At 43.2% G+C, this 7,322-nt stretch overlaps 1 protein-coding gene and 1 long non-coding RNA gene across 3 annotated transcripts in view; one reads left to right on the top strand and one right to left on the bottom strand.

Annotated features, from left to right (window-relative positions):
* Window positions 1-3,016, bottom strand: part of LOC109301995 — an 18,165-nt gene extending 15,149 nt beyond the window's left edge. Inside the window, exon 1 of the long non-coding RNA XR_002098681.1 lies at window positions 3,006-3,016. This is a non-coding gene — a long non-coding RNA (uncharacterized LOC109301995). The remainder of the gene's footprint in view (window positions 1-3,005) is intronic.
* CDKAL1 (CDK5 regulatory subunit associated protein 1 like 1) overlaps window positions 1-7,322 on the top strand; it is an 877,582-nt gene that overhangs the window by 763,744 nt on the left and 106,516 nt on the right. The gene's annotated exons all lie outside the window — the stretch shown is intronic.

Consider the following 7,322-nt stretch of genomic DNA (forward strand, 5'->3'; position numbering starts at 1 on the left):
CAAGCCTTGATCTTGGGAATATCCCCAAAGTAAGATGTGTAGCCCGGGTGTACACAGGTTGTACTCCCCTCTACAATTGACGGAATTATTGACAGGGCAGTGTGCTGTGGAGGAACACAACAGCCCAGCAGCTGCCTATAGAGTCAGGCCCAGTCAATCAATTACTTAACTATATACAACTGTATTATTACAACAGAACCATGAAAGGGTAAGGACATAAATTATATATATATGTACAAATTTACAAAACAATAAACCCTTTACCTTATTATATTATATTATATTATATACACACACACGCACACAATTATTTAAAAATACAGATGAACAATTGAACAACCCAGAACAAAGGATATGGATTGGGCAGACTTATAACTATTAATATACAAACTATTGCTTCAGCTTATTCACATAAACTATAAGGCACAGTCTACAAATGTAACCAGTAATCCTTAGACTACCTGGGTGCCCTCCAGGGCAGGGGCCCCACTCCCAAGGTACCACTACAGGAAAGGAGGTGGGGGGAAAGAAAAGGAGAGGGATACCTCAAAGACTCCTCAGCTCCCCCCATCTATCATCCAGGAGCAGCCCACGTGGTGCCCCCTTGCAACTCTAGGGGGTCCCTCCCCTGTGGGGACCCTTTCTTCCAGGTAACTTACCACTCCACAATCCCAGAAGTTTGCCTTCTGTGCTCTGGGTCAAGCACTGTTCCCTGCTGGGCTTTCCTGCCACCCAACTATGCTCCCGCTGGCCTGGCTTAGGGCCACATGCACTGCTGTATGTAATGGACACTTTGCCTTGTGCTAGGGGTTGGAGGCCTGGACAGTCTTGTGCAGCACCAGGGCTTGGTCTGCTCCTGGACCCTCGGGGCAGCATTGTCTGCACTGAGCTGCTGTCCCGAGCCACCTCGAGTGGCTCTCACCGTCTCTCACCCTCTGTGCAGTGCCTCCTGCACTGAGCTCCCAGCCTCATGCTGGGGGTTGTGGACCTGAGCCACTCAAGGGGCTCCAAAGATCCTGATCCATGCACTGGCCTATGCACCGTGTCTCTGGCCGCCCACCAGAGGTTGCAGACCTGAGCCGCCTCATGCAGCTCCCAGGGTCTGGATGCCATGAGCTGTGCTGTGCACTGACAGCGTAACCGCTGGAGCCATCCACCACTCCCCGCTTTTCCTGAGCTACTGCTGAGTAGCTCTCCTCAGCTCTTGTAAGCCCCGCTCTTCTCTCTTCTCTGTCCCTGATGCATCTCCCTCATACTGGGCAAGCAGCTCCTTTTATACACTCCAGGGATCTGCCCCTGAAGACTTCCGGACTGGACAGTTTGCTCTTCTTCCCCTCCCCTCAGGAAAGGGGCGTGCCTTTATTTCTCTTGCTACCTCCTGATTGGTGGATGGGCTCCACCAATCAAAACAGCAGGATCTCAAGCCTGGGACTCAACCCAAGCTCCAAAAGGTAAGCCTGCTACAGATGGAATAAGACTGCGTACCCTGCTTCAAGCTGTATTAATGAAAACATTAAGTGGTATCAGGATCTCTCTAAAGCTACCAATAGAAGTATATAAAAAGTTTTGTAGCTCCTTTTAGGTGAGAAGATTTTAATTTGCATTCAAATAGCATTTCAGTCAAGAATACTTGGAACGGCTGAGGCACATACTTATATGTATCTTCAGTGAATGCACTAGGGATATAACCATTCCCCAAACTATAATCAGTATTCTATGCATACATTTGCAAAATTTGTTCATAGATTTCATAGATGTTAGGATTGGAAGGAACCTCGGAAGATCTTCAAAACCATCCCCCTGCCCCAGGGCAGGAAGTCAGCAGGGGTCATAGGATCCCAGCAAGATAAACATCCAAGTTCAATAAGAAGCTAAGTATGAGCACTTCCACGTGGGGTAGCCAAGATCATTGGTGCTACACACAGAGTGCTAGTCAGAGGACTGACTTTCATTTCCTGTCCCCAATCACATAACAAAAGTCAAAGTTACAAAAGGTCATATGGCAGAGGCAAGCATCTGCTGAATGCAAGGGGCTACTGTTATAATGGCTATTTAAAATATGGACTGATTTCCTACTACTTTTCAAGAGACTTCCTAGCTCTACTTTGACAGGCCCTCCATCTATCAGATCCCAATCTGCCTCAGTTAGAAATCTAGCCTGCCTCTCTTCCTATTGTTGTTACATGGGGATAATTACAGAGAGAATGTCCGTTGGAAATGCTGCAAAAAATTCAAATACTTATGACTATTTTTGGTGGAAATTAATTTTAAGGTCAGAGCACAAAGCTGGTGGTGCGTGGTGGCCGCAGCAGGGCCTGTACAGCACTGTCCACAGATAAGCAGATAATGCAGTATTAAAGAGCTAATAGTAAATAATAACAACAGATAGATCAATTCTGTCACAGGCCAACTGGGCACTGCGAGGTTATTAGTCACTGGGCTGTTCAAAACAACAGATAGACAGCCATGGGTTGGCAACTTATCAATAGTCCCTCAATGCCAGGTATGCGTCAAGTGATTCCAGTGAAGTCAAGCGTCCCCGATTGACGCTATCAGAGGGTTACCAGGGAAGGTCCCTTGATCAGGATGCGATCCTCACTCACACCAGGAGTCTGGAGTCTGGGCGTGGAACAGAAATGACCATTCTGTTCCCTCCTTCCTGCTGGTTACCTGATGCATGTACTTTTTATACCTAGTCTTATGTTAATCTGCTGGCATTAGAGCCACTCACAATGTTACCCTATAGCTGTTACCCTATGGGATTGAAAGGTGTTAAAATTATCATGAAAGGTGACTACCCAGACTCCGGTTTATCCAATAAGCAAATTATGATGCAGCACTTTTTAGGTTTGAAATCGACATTGACATTGCTCCACCTACGCCCCAACCCCTTCTAGGTTTCATTTGAATATGCTTTTTTGGGATGTTTTTTCCTGGAATGTGTTGGGTGTGCCAGGCAGTTGGATCCAGTTTTTATCATCAAGGCTGACCCCTGAGCAAAACACTGTTAGGTCTCCTAATCTTCCAGTAACAGCTTTGCCTATGGGGCCCAGTCAGTTCCATGAACAGTTAATTTTATCATTTTGGTTAAACTTATGACAGACAAGTTACATTTGCAGTTTACAAACTTACCAGCTTTATATTAACTAATCTTACCTGTTTAGGGAAAATACAAAATGCCTCCAAGAAGCACTTATTTATTGCTTATTAATCCCTCTGGTTCTGGCTGTTACATTGCAGTCAAACTGTATCCTACAAGCTTGGATTTGGGGTACTTGGTACCATTGTTGTGGCTTTCTCCTAATATAAATAAAGAAGAGAAAGATTCATTTTAAGTTTTCTTGTTGATTTGTGGAACTAGTGAAAAGTAGTTCTCTGAACTAGAGGAACAGTAAAAAAAAAATAAATAAAAAAGGGGGCTATCAGATTGGTCTAGTGTCACTCATTTCAAAGACTGATGCTGCAGTGGAAGGAAGTTACTTGAACAGTCCTTCCAGCCCTTCTAGAGCCTTTGTGTGATTCTACTTTATGTCTTAGATTCATGTCTTTATGCCTAGCTACCACACAGACATTTAAACTCATTTTTAGAATTCTGTAAAGCCCTAGTCTTTCTCCTGGGTATCCATCCTTTTTAGTACATCTTCCTGGGTGGATTAAAGAACTGCCATAAGTTTGACCCTATCCTCATGTGGTAAACATTGGACTTCTAGCATCATCACCTCAAGGTCTTGCATAGTTGAAAATGATCAAAATATTTGTTAAAAAAAAAAAAAAAAAATTGTGGAATGGGTGAGGTATCTTCATTTGACTCCTCGCATGGTAAGATGTAGTGAAGAGAGATGCTCCTCCAGTAGTTGGCATTCACAACACTGCCTTGGTGAAGAGAGGCAGTCCTGGTGACAAGAGACCTAAAACTGTTGAACCAAGAACCTCCACTTTGGGCAATTGCATAATTTATCTGGATCAAATGGTCAAAATCTCCCTGAAGGTGGCCTTACAGGATGAGTTCTCTCACAGTAGCTGAGGAGCCTCCTTCCAGCTTTACTCCCACTTCCTCTTAGTATGCCTTGTATAGAGCCTCTGTATGCTCATCGCCTGCTGGCTCCCTGGCTATTTGCTGATCTTGTGCTCCTGCTGCTGATTCCCTTAGCAATGCATTGTAATGTTGTGGGTACATTGATGACAATGCAGACCTGCTGCTGGCTGCAACCCTCCCACTCATTCCCTCTGGCTTCATCTTGCCTAGCTAGCCACCCTGCCTGCCCCCACGCTGGGCAGCTTCACACCTACACATTTCAAATTTTTATCATTGCACATGTACATTGGTTTAAATTAAAATAGATTTTTAAGAGCATCCAAAACTCCTCTCCCACACGCACACAATTATTTTGACAACTATTTTGCTTTATTTACCTTCTACAAGAGGATGTGTTGTGAATTAATTAATGTCTTTGCAATGTTTGCAGACACAAAGTGCTATGTAAAATCTAAGAATTATATTACTTTTCCATTTCTTGCTTGCAATGCTGTTATTGTTTTGAAACAAAGTGAAGAACACTTCTCCAAACTCAGGGTTTTTTTTCTGTATATGCTTTATTGTTAAAAGAAGGTTACATATTGCTGTGGGTTTTGGCAGGTGCTTGGTTATTCAGTATTCTGGTCTGGAATCTTATTGTTTTGGAACTTTAATCTTGTGTTGCTAACCTGTAAAAGTAACTAAATTATTAAAATGCCCAAGTCCTAATTCCTGTATATATAACTGCTTAGGCTCAGATCCAGAAAAAGACTTAAGCACAGAAATTCTGACCATTCCCTCCCCCTGACCCTGGCCCTGCATTTTTAAGTGCCTGGATATGGGAGTAGGACCACCAGAATTCTGTAGAGTACCCAACTTCTCCATATTTTAAATAGTATAATTTAGGCTTCTTGGATTGAGGTTTGCAAAATAAGTTGAGCCCTTTCAAAAGGGGAAGTTTCAAAAGGGCACCAGTCAGTAAATTCGAATGGTTATATGTGAGCAAGCTGAGAACAATTCAGATGCTGCAAGCCCTCTCCATCTTAACCCTGGATGAAGGAATGTTTAAAGTTAGATTGTGTTTGCTGCACTTCGTAGATTTCATAGACATTAGGGCTGAAGGGACCTCACAGGATCATCAGGTCCAGCCCTCTGCCCAAGAGGCAGGAAGTCTGCTGGGGTCAAATGATCCCAGCAAGATAAGTATCCAAGTGCTTTTCCATCAGCTAAACCACCAACAACAACCACTTGTCCGCTTCAGAAAAATCATCATGATTCCTTAAGAAGCTCCTCACTTAGAAAATGACCTAGGTTTTTTTTTATTGGCTGGTAAGGATATAAAACTAATCCATGATGCTGGTAACAGAAGAGATCTGCTACTAATGATTCTGCAGTTTGGCCTAGTAGCTTGAATCTTTAATATTCTTGTGCTTGCCTTTGTAAATGGTGATATGTATTGATCAAAGACGATATTGACTCAATCACACATCTTGGAATAGTTGGCAAACACTTGTTGCACAAAGGCATCAGCCAAATCTCCAAATTTTCATGCAGTTTTCGGCTTTCCTATATTTTGTACAAGAGCCGTGCTGGCAATGATAACAGCTGATTTCTCAGAATTAGCATCTGGCAGAACAGTTACTGCTTTATCTCCAGTCACAATCCATGACAAAGCTGCTTTGTCCACCACCTTGAGCAATTTGTCAGGTTTAAAAAGTGATGCAGGGTCTCCAGACAGTTTGTGCTGCAGGAGAGAGTGCACATCGAACCTTCTACCTGCTGCAATCCAGCAAAGTAGTCTTTGCTGGATCTCCTTTACATTCTCTGTCTGCTTCATTTTGCTGCACTGCCCCATAGTTGATTTTACATCCTTGAAGTTTTACAATTTTAATTTGGGTATGTTTGCATAGAAGCTCTCAATAGCATCTGCAGTAAGACGTTTCTGAATAATGGCGTTTGCAATTTCTCTTCCTTTGTCATGTGCATTCAGAATGTCTAAGTGTGAAGTTATTGCTTCATTTGCTTTAGTATGGTCAGAAGACTTTCACCACCTTCGTCTACTGCTAAATTACAATATCTTTCAAGTATATCTTTCAAACTGTATACAGTTCATCAATCACTGGATGCCATGCTCTCACTTCAGGAGAGAGAAAAAAATTTTGCGCAATATCCATGTGCAAATGAGAACAAGAGACGTTGCTTCTGTTGTTCTCCCTGCCTGCATTCAGGATTGTAACATGCCTCAGGAGCTATTAGATCTTTGACACCAATTCAGCAACACAACACTTCATTCCTCTCTGCTAGTTTGTGTATTGTATTGGCTGATCCAAATGACAACACTTGACTCAGTCCCTTCTTATTAGAATATTTCTGGCAGAATATGCACATTCTCCAGTGAACTGCTGGAGTAGACTATCTGCTTGATGTCCTAGTGTGTTCTTCATTTGCTGTTGTTGGTAGGGTTTCCCTTTCATCTTCTACCTTGCACAACTTTCCTAGCAGTCTCTCAATATGGCCTTTGTGCATAAAAGAACTGTAGCAAGAATGGTGCCAATTGAAGTTTTTGGAATGTTGCAGTGCAGGATCAACACAACATGATAGTCTGTCAAGAATACTGCCATAACGTGTCAAATTCAGCAACTGTCGTACATTGAACAGTGCCTTGTTTATTCACACAATTCCAGCAGGTGTACTTTGGCTAATCATTGACTTATCAAAATCAAGACATATGATGCATCTTGTAAATTCTGAGTTGTACCTCCTGTACTTTGCTGGACTCAATGATGCTATCAGCGTCATCGTAATGTTTGCTTAATGGTGTCAAGGGCAAGTCTCTTGTCGACAATCTCCATCAGAGGTTTTCTTGTTGAGGTAATTTGAAACAGAACAGAGTTGCTGTAGCAATTTTGCAAGCCTTTTGGGTATCTAATAATGAGCAAAATGGTAAATTTGTGGCGGCCATCTTGGAATCCAAAATGGCTACCACAACAGAAATGTTAGGAGTGATCTCCTTGGTTCATACAGTGTGGGTTTTGTCATTAGTATTAATTTTCTAACCCTAATGGCTGATATGCTGGCCAAAATGTAGGGTTACCAGGTTTCCAGTATCAAAAAAGAGGACACCTATGGGGAGGGAGGAAGAGAGAGGAGAGGGAGAAGGGATGTACGACTGTATGGGGGGGGGGCAGTGCCTGTGCCCTGCCTCTGCCCCTCACTTTTAAGCCACAGCCCCAACAGTCCTGCTGCTGCCTCTCACTCCTGACCGACTGTATCCCACCCCCCCCAGTCCTGCCCCTTAGCCTCCTGG

Source organism: Gavialis gangeticus, unplaced genomic scaffold (assembly GCF_001723915.1).
Source record: "Gavialis gangeticus isolate Ggan-Ray unplaced genomic scaffold, GavGan_comp1, whole genome shotgun sequence".
In the NCBI taxonomy this organism is placed as follows: Eukaryota; Metazoa; Chordata; order Crocodylia; family Gavialidae; genus Gavialis; species Gavialis gangeticus.